This window comes from Anastrepha ludens, chromosome X (assembly GCF_028408465.1).
Source record: "Anastrepha ludens isolate Willacy chromosome X, idAnaLude1.1, whole genome shotgun sequence".
Taxonomy (NCBI): domain Eukaryota; kingdom Metazoa; phylum Arthropoda; class Insecta; order Diptera; family Tephritidae; genus Anastrepha; species Anastrepha ludens.
The window spans coordinates 10,161,883-10,181,024 of NC_071503.1; the positions used below are offsets into that span (position 1 = coordinate 10,161,883).

A 19,142-nucleotide genomic window follows, 5' to 3' on the forward strand; every position below is an offset into this window, starting at 1 on the left:
AACCGCACGAACTTATTCATAGTCCTATATAAAAATAAATAATTGCAATAATGTATCCCAATATAAAAAATATAATTAAACATTTACTTTAAATATGTTCACTTTGAACAAGCACGGACTGCTTAGTCTAGGGGTGGAGGTGTAACATAAGACACATACCTACATACATTTATAACACATATGTAAATACCTAAATACATATCTACATACGTACATACTTACATACACAAACATATTTAAATATTAATCTTAAATTTAGAAATAAGAGAAATTAGAGTAATTAAAGTTAATAATAGAAGTATTATTGTAACACTATGTTAAAAGCCAATAAAAGAAATAATTTTAATGTTTGATGATTCACCAAATCTTTTATTTTTCGCTCTTAAACGTTGTATACCGTCGCGTGGTTAAGCTTAACTAACCCTGTCCAATACATAATGCGTACATTTTAGATGTTGACATTTGCGTCCTTAAGTTAATAAACATTGAACGTAGGCAAATAGCATACCTTATTACACGCTTTCTTTTCTTAAAAATAAATTTAATAAACAGAAAAAAAAAATTTTTGTAAACTAATCTGGACTAGACTAATGAACATATCCTAGAGGTGGCTTAATAATGCGTCCGCTACGTGCTCTAATCGTAGGAGATAAAACAGGTTCCGAGAAAGAAGTGTCTCCACTTGCATCTGAATCAGTTCAAGCTGTCTCATATTCCGATGAAGATACATCATTATCAATTTCCTCTGACTGTTCTGATTCATCCGCAATTACATCATTTAGAGGAGATCTTGCATCAAATTGAATGTTTGAGTCGTTCCGTGTAATTTTAGTTAGTTGGTGGTGTTACAATGTTAATTTCAGGCAAATTTTCAGTGTGATTAGCTCCTATATTTTCTTCAAACATTAAATCACTAGCATCAAAATCCTCATTCCAAGTCTTAGCTATAAATCTTCGATAACGTCTAAAATGATTATCAAATGGATCCCTAATAAGGTATGATCTACCATTAACATTGCCAACTATTCTGTCATAATGCCATTGCTTTCCATTCTTTTGAAGATTACATAATCACCAATTTTTAGTGTTGGTAATGACTTCGCATTCCGATCATAGTAGTATTTTTGCCTCTTTTTTTTATCCTTAATTTTCTTCTGAATTTCTTTTTCTGCGATATTGTTTCTGACAGGAATTTGTTCCGATACTGGAAGACCCGTTTTAATTACCCGCCTAAAGAATATTTTTTTATTTATTTAATATATGGAAAATAACAATAAATTATTATTTTACAAACAAAAAGGAGCACTAGCTGTCCTGGCTTACGGCTCACTGCTCTAATCAGATTATTTTTTACTACAAAAGTTAAGCTATTAGAGAGTTAATTTTCTGGAAACGATTATTAGGCACTATCGACACATGAATTAATAAAGAAATTAAGTTATGTGGGAGGTAAATTCATAGGATATACGGAAGAATATTTACATAGATGTTTAGGTAAAGAGACTTATGGTTTAAATCAATTTTCTTAGACCCGCTCTAATTAAGTAATCTGTCATTCTCTCAATGTTTTCCTGAGAAGGAGTCTTTAGTATTTCCGATGGAAGATGGTTGTTGTGTTCCTGAGATTCATAAAATGCGTGCAGTCGTCCAACAGGTGTTTAACTGTTAATGTTGACAGGGTGCAGTAGGGGCAGGGAGGTGGCCTCTCACCATTTAAAATGTGGGAGTGTGTACCGATTGTGTGTCCAATACGTAGTCGGATGAAGGCAATGATGTCCTTGGTAGGGCATATGGCTTGATAGTTGGGTTTAGTGCCAGTTGTATTTAAGCTTGCATAATGGTGTTGCACTGCTCTCCATGCCTCAGTTCTTTTTGCTTCAAAATATTTATTAATTAGTCCGCAGATATCCTTCTTAAGCATACAATCAAATGTGTGCAACGGTTCTGTTAATGCAGCCTTAGCTTTTTGGTCGGCAAGCTCGTTCCCTTTAATACCAACGTGGCCAGGAATCTACATAATTTTGACTTTATTTTGATGCTCAATTAATATGCTCCGTATGCTTGAAATAAGGGGTGATTTGTTTCTTATGTTCATGATGCCTGATATTGTAGACTTGCTATCCGAACAAATGATTGTTTTTTTTCATTAGTTTTTGATGCAACTATTATGGCATTGAATATTGCTGTAGCTTCTGCTGTGTACAAAGAACAGTAGTAAGGTAGTTGACCCTTCGTTATTGTTTCACCATCAGCATTCACTACTGCAAACGTGGTGTGGTCTAGAGTTTTTGAACCATCAGTGTAGATCATTTTCCATTCAGGTCTAAATGGTGCGACGTATTCTTCAAACCTACGCTGGTATTCTAATGAACTGGTGTTGGATTTAGGAAATGCTGCTATACCAAAAAGAACTGAAGACTTTCTAAAATGCCAAGGCGGTGAGCTAATTCGGGGCCTTAATTGTGGCCGTGAAGTTATTCCCAGTTTGTTAGCATATTCCAGTGCTCTTAGTATAGTTGACTTGCGATTTTGCACTTTACTTGCAGCAAATAGTGATGAGGTGGCCTCATGTAGAATGTTATTGTTGCAATAGAGAAGTTTTGGGATGAGATTCATTGTGGTGTATTCTGTTCTCTCTGGAATATTGGGTAGCCCTGCTTCCACCAATATGTACTGTATCGGAGATGTTGGAAAAGCTCGAATGCTTCTGCGTACGGCCGCGTGGTATGTTGGGAAAATTAGCTTTAGATTACTTTTGGCGCAGTGTCCGTATATTGGCAAACCATAGTCGATTTCCGACAAGATGAGAGCCCTAGTAATATTTATCAGATTTGTGGTATGTATAAGACTATTTTAGATTACAGAAACTTTATAATATTCAACCTGGCAGCTAAATTCTTTTTTAAATCTAAACAGTGTTCCTTAAAAGTAAGACGGTTATCAAAGATAATTCCAAGAAATCGTTTGCTGTGAGCATATACAATATTTGTATTATTATAGTCTACATTTAAGTTATTACATTTATGCTTTCTACGTATATGAAAAGATTTACATTTATTAAGCGAGAGGTTCGCTCCTGAGCATATGGACCATCTTGAGATGTTGGTCAGAATATCTGTAAATTTCTTATTGACTAAGTTTAAGTTGCTTATTCTAGAAAATAATAATACATCGTCGGCATAAATAATGTGCGAAACGTTTTTGTATTTGGATATGATATGGCTAATTTCATCAAAGGCAATTGTAAACAAAGTTACCGAAAGTGGAGAACCTTGCGGTATCCCATTCTGGAGAACGTGCAAATTAGAAAAAACGTTATTTACTTTCGTTTTAAATTTCCTATTCGAAAGAAATGCCTTGACAAAATAATATATCTTGTTGCCAAAGCTCCATTTCTCTAGTTGGCACAAAACAATCTGCACGCCGACTCCATCGAACGCCACTTGATGTGGACTGTGAAATGTACCACACTTTGCGTTTTGAAATGATTTTTTCTAATAACTTACTCATGCAGCATATAAGCGAAATGAATCTAAAATCTGAGGCCTCTGCTGATGGATTTTTGGATTTTGGAATTGGAACGACTACTGCGTTCTTCCAGTTTGGAGGGAAAACTCCAATGAAAAATATTTGGTTAAAGAAGTTGATTAATCTCTGTTTTACCTCACTAGGTAAGTTTTTTAACATTACGTAAGAAATGCGGTCTGACCCTGGAGTTTTCCCTATTAGGGTAGAGAGTGTAGCCTCAAATTCTAAATAGGTTATTTCTGATTCCATTAGGCTTGCCTGCGAGTTTGGCTTGTTATAAACCCGGTTAAGAATGTCGTTTTTCATTGTGGTAAAGTTTTTATGAAAATTTGAATTGTTGGAAAATTATACCAACTGAAGGCAAAATGTTCAGCTATTACCTTAGAGTAAAAAATTGGACCTCTAGAACTATTAATAAAATTAATAGAAGTTGGGGAGAATGAACCTGCAATCCGTTTTATGTCGGACCAAATCTTTTTAGGACTAGAACTGGGAGTTATATCCTCAGTTAGAGCTTCAAAGCACTTTCGCTTTGCTTCCTTTGATTTTTTACGAAAAACTGCATTTGATTTTTTGTATAGAATCAGGTTCGCTTCTGTCCTTGTTCTTTGATACTCTGTCCAATTGCGCTGCTTTATATTTCCTAAATTGGCTAGTTCATTTGACCAGTACGGCACTACTTTTTTGTGTAACCTGTAACTTGTTTGAGGTATAGACATATGTGCCGCAGAGCGTATTATCTCAGCAATATTAGCAGCCTCTTTGTTAATATTATTTGAAACAGGTAGTCCTGTAGAAGAAATAGCTGCAATATGCATAAATTTTGACCAATCTGCCTTTTCTGTTAAAAACTTTGGCCTTGGATAACATTTATTTGTAGTGGGTGTGGCTAATTCAGTGACAATTGGATAATGGTCACTGCCTGATAGGCTGTCGAGAATATGGCTATTTAGCTTTGGGGCAATACTTGAAGAGCATATGGAAAGGTCAACGTGCGTCCAGGAAATTTTCTAAAATAGTGCATCTTTGATTAGTTGAAGAGGAGCCCCATAGTGGAGACCAAGAGTTAAAATCTCCAACTAAGAGAATGGGTGTGGAGACCGAGTTTAAAATATGTTTTAGTTCCACTAATGTAAATTTTTGTTGTGGAGGAATATAAGCACAAATTATGGTTAGTTTGAGGCCTATGGAGACTTCCACGGCTAATACAGAAATATTTGATTGAATTTGTAAACATTTATGAGGAATATCTTTTTTTATTAAATCTGCGATACCTTGTTTATTCGTGGTATTCTGAGTTAAGTTTCGAAAATAACCAATGTATTGCTTGGGGACATGAGCCTCTCTATTTACAGCAAGGTGAGTTTCTTGCAGAGCAATAATATTTAGTGATTGTTCTTTGATGAGTATTTCTAATTTTGTATAGTTGTTTAAACATAAAGAAACAAGAGTGAAAAAGTGTGAAGAAATTAAAATTTTCCTCTTCTTCAACCTTCATAGTGTGCTTATAATCGAGTTGAGTAGGTTGTTGTATTGATATTGAGTTAGTTTGTGTATTGCTGAGAGCTAAGTTTTGAGTATGGTGAGATTGTGATTGGAGTTCGCTGATGAATTGTGGTAATGTGTTAGTTATTGATGAGCAAGAGTTGCTAGCCGTGTTATTATGAACGTTGTTGAAGGTGGACTGGAGAGAATCAAAGGTTTGAGGTTGTGAGTTAGAGATTCACGTAGTGTTGTTGCTTTGCATATTGTTGAAGGTGGGATTGATCAGAGAGGGAGTTTGATAGTCTGAGTTGTTGTTAAAATATGGAGTAAGATTTAAAATATCGATCTCTTTGGTTTCGAATTCAATTTACTCTATTAAAGTTTAAATTTATATATATATATATATATATAATTGGCGCGTACACCCATTTTGGGTGTTTGGCCGAGCTCCTCCTCGTATTTGTGGTGTGCGTCTTGACGTTGTTCCACAACTGGAGGGACCTACAGTTTTAAGCCGACTCCGAACGGCAGATATTTTTATGAGGAGCTTTTTCATGGCAGAAATACACTCGGAGTTTTGCCATTGCCTGCCGAGGAGCGACCGCTATTAGAAAAATGTTTTTCTTAATTTTGGTGTTTTCACCGAGATTCGAACCGACGTTCTCTCTGTGAATTCCGAATGGTAGTCGTGCACCAACCCATTCGGCTACGGCGGCCGCCGTTTAAATCAGATATTTTTTCTAATTTTTTTTTAAATCCCTGAATTTTACCTGACATGTTATTCTAGCTAACATCATTAATGCGCTTACTAGGCTTTGAATCCGACTTTGGTTTGTTGTTGCCAGCGCTTTGTTTGTTGTAGTCATGTCTCTTGCGGCACATACGACGAAAGTGACCTTTTTTCCACATTGACATGTGAAATTCCTTGCTAGACAATTTGATTTGTGATCTGGTTTCCAATCATTACCGCAATTGAAGCAGAAACGACAATTACTGTTGTTGATTGAATCAACCTTTTCCGATGAAATAGCAACAGCATCCCAAAATATTCTTGTTAACATTTGCTGATTCAAATGTTTTGCAAATGTCAACAACCCGGTCAAGTGTTTTATCCCGGCCATCGAGCAATTTAAGTTGCAACTTTTTTTCATAAACACCAGTGATAATACGATCACGCCACATTCGATTTTCATTGGAAATTCCACATGTACAGTTGTTCTCAGCGACCAATTTGTGAACGAATTTTCGCTAAAAATTCATTGAATGGTTGTCGTCCTTTTTGCACGATATTGTTGATCTTGAATGATTCCATTGTGACATTTTTTTGCGGTAGACAATGACTATCAAATGCAGTTAAAACTTCATCCAATGTTCCCTGTACTGTTTCCTCTACCTCACGCACTGGCTCTGTATCTGTGGCTGGTACCGTTCGGTTTTTCGTTGTTGTTCCAAGTAATGAATTCTGAGAGCCGTCATTTGGAAATAATGTATTATAAACATTGGTACCTTTTGTACCAACTAACCACAGAAAAGTTGCTATTTTTGTCGATTCTGGTTGACCATTTTTTGTTGTTGGCAATCATATAGACCAAAAAATCACGTTTCCAATTTTTCCATTTCGATAATATGTTTGTACAATCGAGCTCTCTCAATTCTTTTTGTGCCTCTGCCATTTTGTAAAAATATCCGTGAAAATCAAAAAATATCCAAGAATTATACCAATAATTATGATCTCGGATGAATCCTTTATCCCGATGAATATCGTTTTTTGTCCGATGATTTAAGTTTCTTGTGAATTTTAACGATGAAAACGAATTACACAAAAATGTGATTCGTGCTGTCTGCGATGCAATCCAATGCTCCAATGATGAAATTCGTCTTTTAATGAAACTCACAAAAATTTAATTAATTTATTCTTTTGCGAAGCGTTAGCCCGCTTCTGACACCATGTAACACGATGTTAAAAGTCAATAAAACAAATAGTTTTAATGTTTGATGATTCACCAAATCTTTTATTTTTCGCTCTTAAACGTTGTATACCGTCGCATGGTTAAGCTTAACTAACACTGTCCAATACATAATGCGTACATTTTAGATGTTGACATTAGACGTGTGAACACGTCCTTAAGTTAATATACATTGAACGTAGGCAAATAGCATAACTTATTACAGTTATAATTATAATAATAAATCCTATAATGTCCTTATATGAAAAATATGGATGAAATAGAATGGAATTTAATCCCATTGGATTATTTGATCCTGTTTGATGCAGAGATAATAGGTGAATTAGTGTTATTGCTAATACAATAAATGGTAAAATAAAATGAAATGTAAAAAATCGTGTAGGGGTAGCATTATCTACTGCGAATCTTCCTCAAACTCATTGTATCATACTAAATCAATTCCTAGATAAGGAATTGCAGATAAGTAATAACTGTAGCTCCTCAGAATGATATTTGTCCTCGTGGTAAAACGTAACCAATGAATGCTGTTGCTATAACTAAAAATAGAATTAGTACTCCTACTAATCATGTGGGTGTAAATAAGTATGAGCCGTAATAAGTCCCTCGACCAATATGTAGATAAATACAAATGAAGAAAAATGATGCACCATTAGGATGTAAAACTTCAAGGGCCGATGTCGAATGTGAACCACACCTAAACGTCAAGGTTTTTTCTGCATTTCGTTTGACATTTTTCAATTTCAGACTAACTCAATTTGAACTATGGAAAGATATACAATCGGGCAACGCGCTAAAGTTATTCAGGCTTATTATGAAAACGGGAGTTCAAATCAAAATGGATATCGCGAACTTCGTGATTTTTTCGGTCAATTTAATCGTCCAAATGTGCGTACAATCGGCAAAATTGTGCAAAAGTTTGAGCAAACCGGGTCTGTAGAAGATGTGAAAACACCAGTGCATGCTCGTACAGCTCGTACTGCAGAAAATATTGCTGCTGTTCGCGATAGAGAGGTTGAAGAGCCGTCCACCTCAACTCGTCGTCGTGCCCAACAATTGTGCCTCTCATGCTCGTCGTTGATGAACATTATGCATAAGGACTTGCATTTACACGCTTACAAGGTGCAATTGACTCAAGAACTAAAGCCTCTTGACCATTCCAAGCGTCGTCAATGGTCAGAATGGTGGCAGGAAATGGCAACAGTGAATGACCAATTTTCGAAGAAAATCGTCTTCAGTGATGAGGCACATTTTCACCTCAGTGGATTCGTCAATAAGCAGAATTGACGCATTTGGGCGAATGATAATCTAAGAGTGATTTCCGAAAAACCAATGTACCCACAAAGAGTGACTGTTTGGTGCGGTGTATGGGCCGACGGCATCATTGGGCCGTATTTTTTCCAAAATAAGGTCGGTCAGGCAGTTACTGTGAATAGTGTTCACTATCGTGAGATAATAACTAACTTTTTATGGCCCGAATTGGAAGATATGGATGTGGACGATATGTGGTTTCAACAGGACGGTGCCATTTGTCACACAGCTAACGAAGCAATGGCTCTTTTGCGCGAAAAATTTGATGGCCGAATATTCTCACGTCGCGGCGATGTCAATTGGCCGCCAAGATCATGTGATTTGACACCGTTGGACTTCTTTTTTTGGGGTTATTTGAAAGAAAAGGTCGATAGGCCAGCAACAATTCAAGAGCTAAGGGATGAGATAATTCGGCACATTAACGGCATAGAACCTCAATTATGCCTCAGCGTCATCGAAAATTTGGACCATCGGATGGAGGTGTGCCGCCGAGGCCGCGGCCGCCATTTGGCCGATATTTTCTTCCATACATAATTGAACCATACCAATATTATCATAATCAAAAGAAATGACAATATTTTCCTATTTATTTTATTCAAAATCAACACGGGCCCTTGAAACTTAACCTCCCCTTATAATATCAGGAGGTAGTTTATTTAAAATATTAATTTTGGGGATTAATGATAAAGTTATTACTTTTCTCTTCGTTTTAAAAGCTTAATTCTTATTTTTGACTTACAAGACCAATGTTTTTGTTAAACTATTAAAACTAATGTTAATACCTATTATTATATTGGGGATTACCTTGTTTTTTAATTTTAATAGGAGTATTTGATTTTTGTTTTGAATCGTAAACATTTATTGTCTATGCTCTTGAGATTAGAAGATTTTTTAGTATAATATTTTTAACTTTTAATGCTTGTGAAGGGGTTTTAGGACTTTGAATTTTGGTATCTATAATTCGAACTCATGGAAATGATTATTTTCGATCATTTAATTATTGCAATGTTAAAGTTAATTTTTATAATAATTTTTATTATACCTTTTTCTTTTATTATAAATTCATCTTGAACGGTTCAAAGTTACCTATTTTTCGTAAGCTTTATTTTTATTTTAATTAATTATTGTACAAATTATTTTGTAAATATTTCTTATTTTTTGGGGTTTGATGTTATTTCTTATGGATTAATTTTATTGAGATTTTGAATTTGTACTCTTATAATTACTTCTAGTGAATCTATTAATAATAATTAATGTAATAGTTTTATTACTATGTTTAGCTTTAGGCTTAATATGAATTTATTTATATTTTATTTATTTTTTGGAAGAAGACTAATTCCTACTTTTTTTTTGATTTTGGGATAGGGGTATCAACCTGAACGTTTACAAGCTTGAATTTATCTTTTATTTTATAATTTATTAGTCTTTTTACCTATATTAGTAGGAATTTTTTATTAATATAATACAGGGTGGGCCATATAGCGTTTGCTTTTTGAACCACCTATTTTTTTGAGAATGGTAACACAAATGACATGTCAAATGTTTTCATAAATTACTTAAAGGTTTGACATTTACGAAATGGGACGCTATACGCTTGAACAAAATTGGGAAATATTGAAAACCTATTTCCAAAGTGGTGAGTCTTCTTCTTCTTTTCTGATTTTCAATAAGCTACGTCAATAAGCAAAATTGTCGGATTTGGGGCTCAGAAAATCCACACGTTACTGTAAAGAAGCAAAGGCATCCACAACGAGTCACTGTTTGGTGCGGTTTTTGGTCTGGCGGCATCATCGGGCCATTTTGTTTCGAAAATGAGCGAGGAGCCGCGGTTACAGTAAATGGCCAGCATTACCGTGACATGCTCAACGAGTTGTTTCCAAAAATTGAAGAGGATGACATGGACGACATTTGGTTTCAACAGGACGGTGCAACTTGTCACACTGCCAAAGTTACACTCGAACTTTTGGCTACCGTTTTTGAAAACCGAATAATCAGCCGAAATTCCGATATCAATTGGCCGCCTCGGAGCTGTGATTTAAGCCCGTTGGACTATTTTTTGTGGGAAGCCGTTAAGGACAAATGCTATGCGAACTATCCAGAGGCGATTGATGCTTTAAAACACGAAATCGAAGTTGCCATTCATGAAATTGGAGCCCAAACAATCGAAAATGTGCTTAAAAATTAGGTTGATCGAATGGTCTACTGCAAAGCCAGTCGTGGCAGTCATTTGAACGATATTATTTTTTATTCATAAATGACAATGTTCAATCTTCAAAATAAAAAAAAAAAGTTTGAAAAAATATTGATTAGTTTTTTTTTTAAAGCCGATTCAAAAAGCAAATTTTACATGGCCCACCCTATACTACTTTTTTATTAATATTTCCTAATATAATACTCCTTCGTTAAATTTATTGGGTGAAATTTGTTATTTGTTATTTTATATGCTTATAGTCGGCATGGTAAATTATTTTCTGGGGCTTATTCATTTAGAGGAGGTAAAATTCGAGAATATTATTTCTACATTGATTTCCTTCAAATTTATTAATTTTGAAGAGTGATATTTGCAGGGTTGAAACCCCACCCAGACGAAGTTTAAAAAAATGTTGTTTTGTTTGTTTTTACTCAAATAGTATATGTTCAATTACTTCTATAAAATCTGATAATAGCTAATGACATAGATCGATTAGATGTACAGAGAAAACAAATTATATACGAATAAAGCATGGGAACATTGATGAGTTATTATAAAGCATATTATAATAAATTAATTTCAACCTTTTTTTGATTACTATTTATCCTTATCACCAATCAATGATTCATCATATCCAAAACTGTGACTTAAGCGTGTACTGTGTCATAAATTTATAAACACAAGCAAAGTTATATCAGACTGCAACAAAAGTTGAAACCCCCCCTAAATCGCGGTACCTTTTTTTATAAAAAGCTTCGTACCAGATAAAAAAACTACTGAAAATTTTTGAAAGCATTCCTTTAATCTAGAAGGCACAGAGTTTACTCATAATAATATTTGATCAACCTTGTCGAAGGTTTTTGACAAATCTATATGAATAACCATCAAGTTGGGCTTGATGTTCAAATGTGTTGACAATTTTATTGGAATTTAACGTACACCAACATAGTAGGTAGATTTCAGTGACATAAAACCATGCAGTCATTTCGATTTTGAGGAATATGTCTGATTCAGAAGTTTTGTTTTAAGCATGAAGTCAAACAGCTTCGAAAAAATACTTTGTTTCACGATGGGTCTGTAATTGCATATAACACATTATTACGATCGCCTGATTTATGAATAGGAACAATTGAACATAATTTCCAAGGAGCTAAAACAACTGCGTTATCTATACATTTACTAAAAGGGAGCAAGACCTTCATGATTCAAACTATAATATTACTATTTTTCAGATTAGCGATTGCATGTTCGACATAATCTGGCGTCATGGTAAAACTATAATATGTCTAAAGGGTCAATTGAATGGTTATTACTTGAGTCATACTTTTCATACACCACTTGAAGTTGGCAAATACAGGTAGGTTGTTTTTGAAAACCTATTATAATTATCGTACAAGAAGCTCACAAGGTTTCATTCTGCGTTTTATTCACAAAAATAAACGATTGCTTATAAATTCCTTTCATTTTCAACGCGTTATAAAAAAATTTAAAATATTAACAAAATCGTTTTCAGTTGATAACATCAAAACCTAAACTATTTTTATAGTTCATTGGAAGATTTTAGAAAATTAACATACAAATATATACTAGCATATAGAATATATGTGTATAATACTTACTGTTAGAGGTACTCCAATGCGTGTAGAATGTTTTTTCACAATAGTAGAAAGCAGTACCGTTTATAAGCAAATGAGTGTCAACAATGACGTGGTACCAACACTGGAATTTCGTATGCGATGATGGGCAGCCAGAAGGCGCCGTAGGTATGGCTGATATAGTTATTTTACTACATGTTGCCGTTTTTAGTGTTGATCTAACATTTTCTTTTGAAAACCTACACTGAAGAGCAGAACTGTAACAAAATGTAATACTTTCTATTTCAACACATTTTTTTTTAGACATGTTTTAACAAATCAAATATTTTTTTTGCATAACTTTATTGGCATGTATGTACTCTCTCTCTCAAACCGGTTTGGTGTCAGTGCAACAACAACAACACTAGTAGCAAGCAATAATGCAAATAAAGACAAATGTTACAGTTTTGCACTCACTCTTAATTTTCAAATTTTCCGTTATTTTTCTCGTAATTATATATTTGGTGGATTTTTAATTATTATAAACGTGACCGTGAATAAGACAAAATGTTAAATCGGGAAGTACAACGCCAAATAATTGATTTGCTTAAGAAGGGCGAGTCTATAAGAAAAATAGCTAAAAAATTCGAAGTGAGCCACATGGCTGTGCAAAGGCTCCGACAGAAGAAACGAGAGGCCGAAATGCGTGAGTGCGAGGAGCTTGGGATGCTGGCCAATCGGAACGCCCGAAAATTCTACCTGAAAGTTCGGCGGCTTATAGAAGATTTTAAAACCGGGGCGTTTTCCTGTATAAACAAAGACGGCGATCTGGTGATTGACATCCAGAGCATTCTTAAATTATGGACTGAACACTTCTCGAACCTATTAAATAGTGACAGCTGCGCATGTCACAGAGAACGTGAAGATCTCGATACCCCAATCGTTGACGACGGAATTGTCGTTCCGTTACCCGACCATGACGAGGTGAGAATAGCGATAATGCGTCTAACAACAAAGCCGCGGGCGACGGACTGCCGGCTGAGCTATTCAAACATGGCGGCGAGGAGCTGGTAAGGTGCATGCATTAGCTTCTATGCAAAATATGGTCGGATGTAAGCATGCCTGCCGATTGGAATTTAAGTGTGCTCTGCCCAATCCGTAAGAAGGGGGATCCTGCAATTTGTGCCAATTACCGCGGGATTAGTCTTCTAAATATCGCCTATAAGGTTCTAGCGATCGTATTGTGTGAAAGGCTGAAGCCTACCGTCAACCAACTGATTGGACCTTATCAGTGTGGCTTCAGACCTGGAAAGTCTACCATCGACCAAATATTCACAATACGCCAAATCTTGGAAAAGACCCATGAAAGGAGAATCGACACACACTATCTTTTCCAACGTAGAATCTCTCTTGCCAACAGGTGCTACTTTGGACTTAGTAGGCAACTGAGCAGTAAAGCCCTCTCTTGACGAACAAAACTAACACTCTACAAGGCTCTCATCACGCCCGTTCTAACGTATGGCGCAGAAGCTTGGACGATTACAAGATCCGATGAAGCGACGCTTGGAGTGTTTGAGAGAAAGATGCTGCAGAAGATTTTTGGACCTTTGCACGTTGGCAAAGGGCGAATATCGTAGGCGATGGAACGATGAGCTGTATGAGCTTTACGACGACATAGACATAGCGCAGCGAATAAAGATCCAGCGGCTACGTTGGCTGAGTCATGTCGTCCGAATGGATACAAACGCTCCGGCTCTGAAAGTATTCGATGCGGTACCTGCTGGTGGTAGTAGCGGAAGAGGAAGACCTCCTCTGCGTTGGAAAGATCAGGTGGAGAAGGACTTGGCTTAACTTGGTGTGTCCAATGGGCGCCGATTAGCATGAGAAAGAAACGACTGGCGCGCTTTGTTGAACTCGGCCAAAATCGCGTAAGTGGTTTTCGGCGCCAATTAAGAAGAAGATATGCATACATACATATCAAATATATAAACACTAGGGCGGGTCCATTTAAAAATCGCTAATTGCTCTGTGAAAATCGTAGGGATCAAAATAAGAAACTTTGCCGAAGGAACCATACCTCTAAAACGAATTCTGATGTCCCCCAATTTAAAAATATCACCATTTTTGGCCTTTACATGAAAAAATCAGCTAAATGGCTATGTTTTTTCTTTATTTTTATTTATTTATAATAATATTTATTATTTATTTATAATAATATTTATTATTTATTTATAATAATATTTATTATTTATTTATAATAATATCTATTTTTTTCTTAAGAAATTTATTTAGTCAGAACATATGTAAATGAAAAAATTAATTTAAGTGAGTTATAGAAAAGAAACTAAAAAGTTCGACTAAAATTGGGGGACATCAGAATTCGTTTTAGAGGTATGGTTCCTTCGGCAAAGTTTCTTATTTTGATCCCTAGAATATGATTTTCACAGAGCAATGGGCGATTTTTTTGCCTCCTCACAAATCGACCCGGCCTAATATACATATACCACAAGTATATCCAATATTAATAATATATACAAAGTGCGCGATTTTTTATTCCAAACTTTGGACTGCGGCGCTATTTTTTTGTTAAATATAACATACTAGCTTTACCCCGCGGCCCCGCTCGCGTAGGAGTAGTTTTGAGGGATTTAGGATATGTATATAAAAGAATTACAAACAATAATTTCATAGAAAATAATTTTTTATTAAAAACCATAATATTACAATAAATAATACATTATCTCCACTTCTATGTTAATAAAGGATTTTTCAAACTATATACATATAAGACATAACACAGCATTGCTGTAATACTTTCTAGCATTTCTTGACATATATTATCTTTTACTCTAGTAATTAAATCGGCAGCCGTATAACATAATCTTCTATAGTATTATTTTAAAACATGGCGCTTATTCTGACTAAACTACAATATGTACAGATATGAAATATATATCAAAAGAAAGGTTTTGATGAGTATATTTCCGGAAAATTATAAAAATTAAAATTGGTTAATTTGTTCATGAAATATTTGCGTGTACGGTTATCAAAATTTTCATATTGATAACAGCGATGTCTATGTAAAGCGGGATGACACACAAATATACGCATGTATATGAGTACGTTTGCTTTGTTTAACTCCCTTTCTAATGAACACAGCATTGTATACATTTGGATTCTCAATAATTGTTTTGTTTTGTTATCCTTACTAATAAATACATATGTATTCATGAACATAGTCCCAACGGGTGCTGCGAATTTTTTTTCAAAATTTTGTTGTGATGGCAATAATTGGTATGAATTGACAATTGACTTGAAATTTGTCAATTCACTTAAAACAACGGTAACAGTGCAAATTAGAAAGAGTTTTGGACAGACGCAAAATAGAATTTATTTTAAGAAAAAAGTACATACATATTTAATTTTAAAATATGCCTAGAGGACGACCAAGAAGAGTTCCTACTTTAAGTGGAGGAATAGAGCAGGTAAGTAAGTGATAAATGTTTAAAACGTCACGTATTGGATATGATTGGTAGAAGCATCCACTTTTGTTTTCGTTCATATATGGTACAATTGAACTACAATATATAAACGTATGTATATATTTAAAAATTTAGATAGTTTAAATAGTTTTAAAAAATGAGGAGGGAGAGACAAATTAGTTATTTATGTGATACTATTTCAAAGGTAAACTGTATTTGGGCTATTCTCAGAAAAATTTTATAGTAATAGACAATGCCCAACGCCATTTAAAAGAACACTATTACCCATCAAATCAACGAACTTTTTGACATAGATATACATTTTGAAGTGTTTTTTTTTTTCTTTGTATTGTATTCTATGTGTGTACATGCATATTTTTATGTATGCAGCCCTTATTAAATCATATATGAATATGAACTTTGAAAATTTTTTTTACCATTCTTCTTAAAATTTTTTAAAACGTAAAGATCTGTGGAAAAAAATTTTTACTTTTGCAAATCCAAGAAATTTTACGAATGGCAAAAAAAAAATTGTATAATTGTGTTGGTGAATGGCACACGACTTATCATAAAACAAATGCATCCGAATGGTTTGCACGCGTGTTATGCTTTTAGGTTGAAGCGCCGCCAATTTCCCACTACAATAGCCTTCGCCATAACAATAAATAAGGCCCAGGGGCAAACATTATCAAAGGTGGGCCTTCATTTAAAGGAGGATTGCTTTGCTCACGGCCAACTTTATGTTGCGTTAAGCCGGGTTAGATCCTGGAAAAATATACGAGTTCAAATGGGCAATAACGAAAAGTTGGCGTTGAATGTAGTTTATAATGAAGTAATTTAAAAAAAAATTACTGATTTAACTGAAAAAAATTTTAAAAATGTTATATGCATAAGTTCTTACATATTACATATGAATAAAAATATACACTTTTCTAATCATCATAACTTTTAATATATAAAAGTGTCACATATGCTGTTTACTTTCCGTGGGAAAAAAGCCCACCCGATTTTCGGAGGTTACATACTAGTATACGTTTTATTTTAATGCATTTTGGTAAATAACGTTATTCGTTGCATTATTTGGAGCATATATGAATAGATTTTTTAGGTTGCTGACCCTTGAGCAGGCAACGTATAACTGACCGTGTGAAAAACATGATGGTTCTAAAAGAATTCCTGCGACGTTGAGCGATTGACCTTGTGCCTTATTAATGGTCATTGCAAAAGCAAGACGAACAGGAAATTGAAGTCTTTTAAATTCAAAAGGCATACATATCTGATGGAATTGAGAGAATTCTAGGTATGAGGACGTCTTCACCTGCTGATTTGCCAGACAGAATTGTTGCTTCAATTATATTTGGATGCAAATTCTTTACCGTCAATCGAGTTCCGTTGCACAATTTCGGTGGTCTCAAGTTTCTTAGCATCATAATCGGAGACCCAACCTTTAGAAAACATGGTGTATTCATAAAAGTTCCTTCCCAATTTGCAGAAGCTCATTTGCAAATTCTCGTGAGGCCTCATCGCCTTGCAAACGAACACGCATATTTGTTGAAAGAGTCAATTTTTTAACTTGTCTCCATAAATATGAAGACTTGAGACAAGCATTCAATTCATCTGCTGGAGTTCCTCTTTGAATAACTGGTAGAGTTTGACGGAAATCTCCAGCAAGGAGGTCCTATTAACAATGAGATTAAATGCTGCTTTCTGATCTTCAATGAGAAGAGGTTTGTTTCTTTCCACAAATCTGGAGAGTTCAGCTTGATTGAAATTCATCTCATGAAGTGGGGCCCAGCTGTTCTAGAGGCTTGTTAAGGATTGCCATACACGTGTCTTCAATGTCGATTAAGGCTTTATTGTACAGCATGTCTGAAATCTGCAAGTCGGGATTATTTGCAACTCTGCGTGAAAGCAGCAGATAATCTTCGCTCAAAGAATCACGATATTTCTTCCACAATACCATTGGATCAGATGGTGCACAGGTTGTAAAAATATACATATATATATATAATTGGCGCGTACACCCTCTTTGGGTGTTTGGCCGAGCTCCTCCTCCTATTTGTGGTATGTGTCTTGATGTTGTTCCACAAATGGAGGGACCTACAGTTTCAAGCCGACTCCGAACGGCAGATATTTTTATGAGGAGCTTTTTCATGGCAGAAATACACTCGGAGGTTTGCCATTGCCTGCCGAGGGGCGACCGCTATTAGAAAAATGTTTTTCTTAATTTTGGTGTTTCACCGAGATTCGAACCGACGTTCTCTCTGTGAATTCCGAATTTTATTCACGCACCAACCCATTCGGCTAAGGCGGCCGTTGTTAAAATAATCGCAAATAAAAGGCGCATTTGGTTGGGCATCGATATAGCAGATGCTTCTGACAGTGCTGTGTCCCAATGTTGATCATCTTCTAGAAGTCCCAGTTTCTGGCATGCTTGACGGTACGTGGAGCAAATATCACCTTCGACAGCGCGTATATGTTCAAACGATGTAGCAGTAGCATCCGCAAGTAAAAGCACTCGGCATTGTTAGGATGGACCGTGTATACTCTGCCTAGAGCGTCGCTCTTCCCTGTTTGCTGTTTGTTCCAGGTACTATAGCGCCTTGTTTCCTATGATAAAATTGTTTTCGTGATGCATTCCACGTGTAATACTGAGGAACTTCTAAATAAAGTAGTGTCTTGGCAAAGCGGTCCTCATTGCATAATTTGAAAAAAACTGTAAGTGTGGTGTTTGGTGGATCAGCTGCTAGTTGCGCAGCGTTTTGAGCTGTGAATGTGATTCTTTGGCCGTTTTCCAAGTGTACAGCAAGATGAACAGCAGTCGGGTGACAGTCATGTATTGGAAAGTTTAAAATCCTCCAAACTGTTTCGTTACTCGAAATGTACCGCCCCATTTGAAACAGAGTTATTTCATCATTTTCGTTCGTGACTACAAACATTGCTATGTCGCTTCCTTTGTTAATGTACTTGCATATATATTTTATAGATTTTACAGAATTGCAAAACTCTACGTTAATGTGAGCCTGAAACGTTTTTGAAAGCAAAGGAGTGTATGGAACGACCAATTTGTTGTCAACTTGCACTTCTCTTTGTTTTTTTAACAATTGCTTCATGCCCTCCGACTTCTGGTCTTCTTTTTCTGTATGTTTGGTAGCTATCTTGTCCAGTTTGAGTCTCGAGTAAAAATGCACGCGGAAATCTTTTTGCTAACAATTTGGAATAAAAGAGGATCTGTTTCCTCGTTTGGTATTTCAGCTGAGATAATTTTGTCTATATTGTCAGAATGAATTTTTTCTTTAACATACGTCATAGCATCCTGCGTATATTCTTGCATATGCCTAGGACTGTCTGTAAATGATGAAGGTAAAATTACTATTTTTCCAATATCTTCGGCGTTGCTTCTCGTAAGTGAACATATTCTTCTACTCTTAGTTTTTTCTGGTTAAGTCTCACATATAAAAGACGCTCACTTTCAATTTTGGCGTACATGTCAACTAAAAACTGTTGCAATAATTTTGCACAGTGTAGTAGATGGTTATGCCCTTTTCTTATCATTATGCGACAAGAATAAAAATTCATTGCCGAAACTTTTTTATCTGTGGGTTCA

General features: G+C 35.3%; 1 pseudogene; it reads right to left on the minus strand.

Moving 5' to 3' along the window:
• Positions 1–7,117: 7,117 nt before the first annotated feature.
• On the minus strand, positions 7,118–16,993 carry LOC128869735 (cytochrome b-like; annotated as a pseudogene).
• Positions 16,994–19,142: the final 2,149 nt, after the last annotated feature.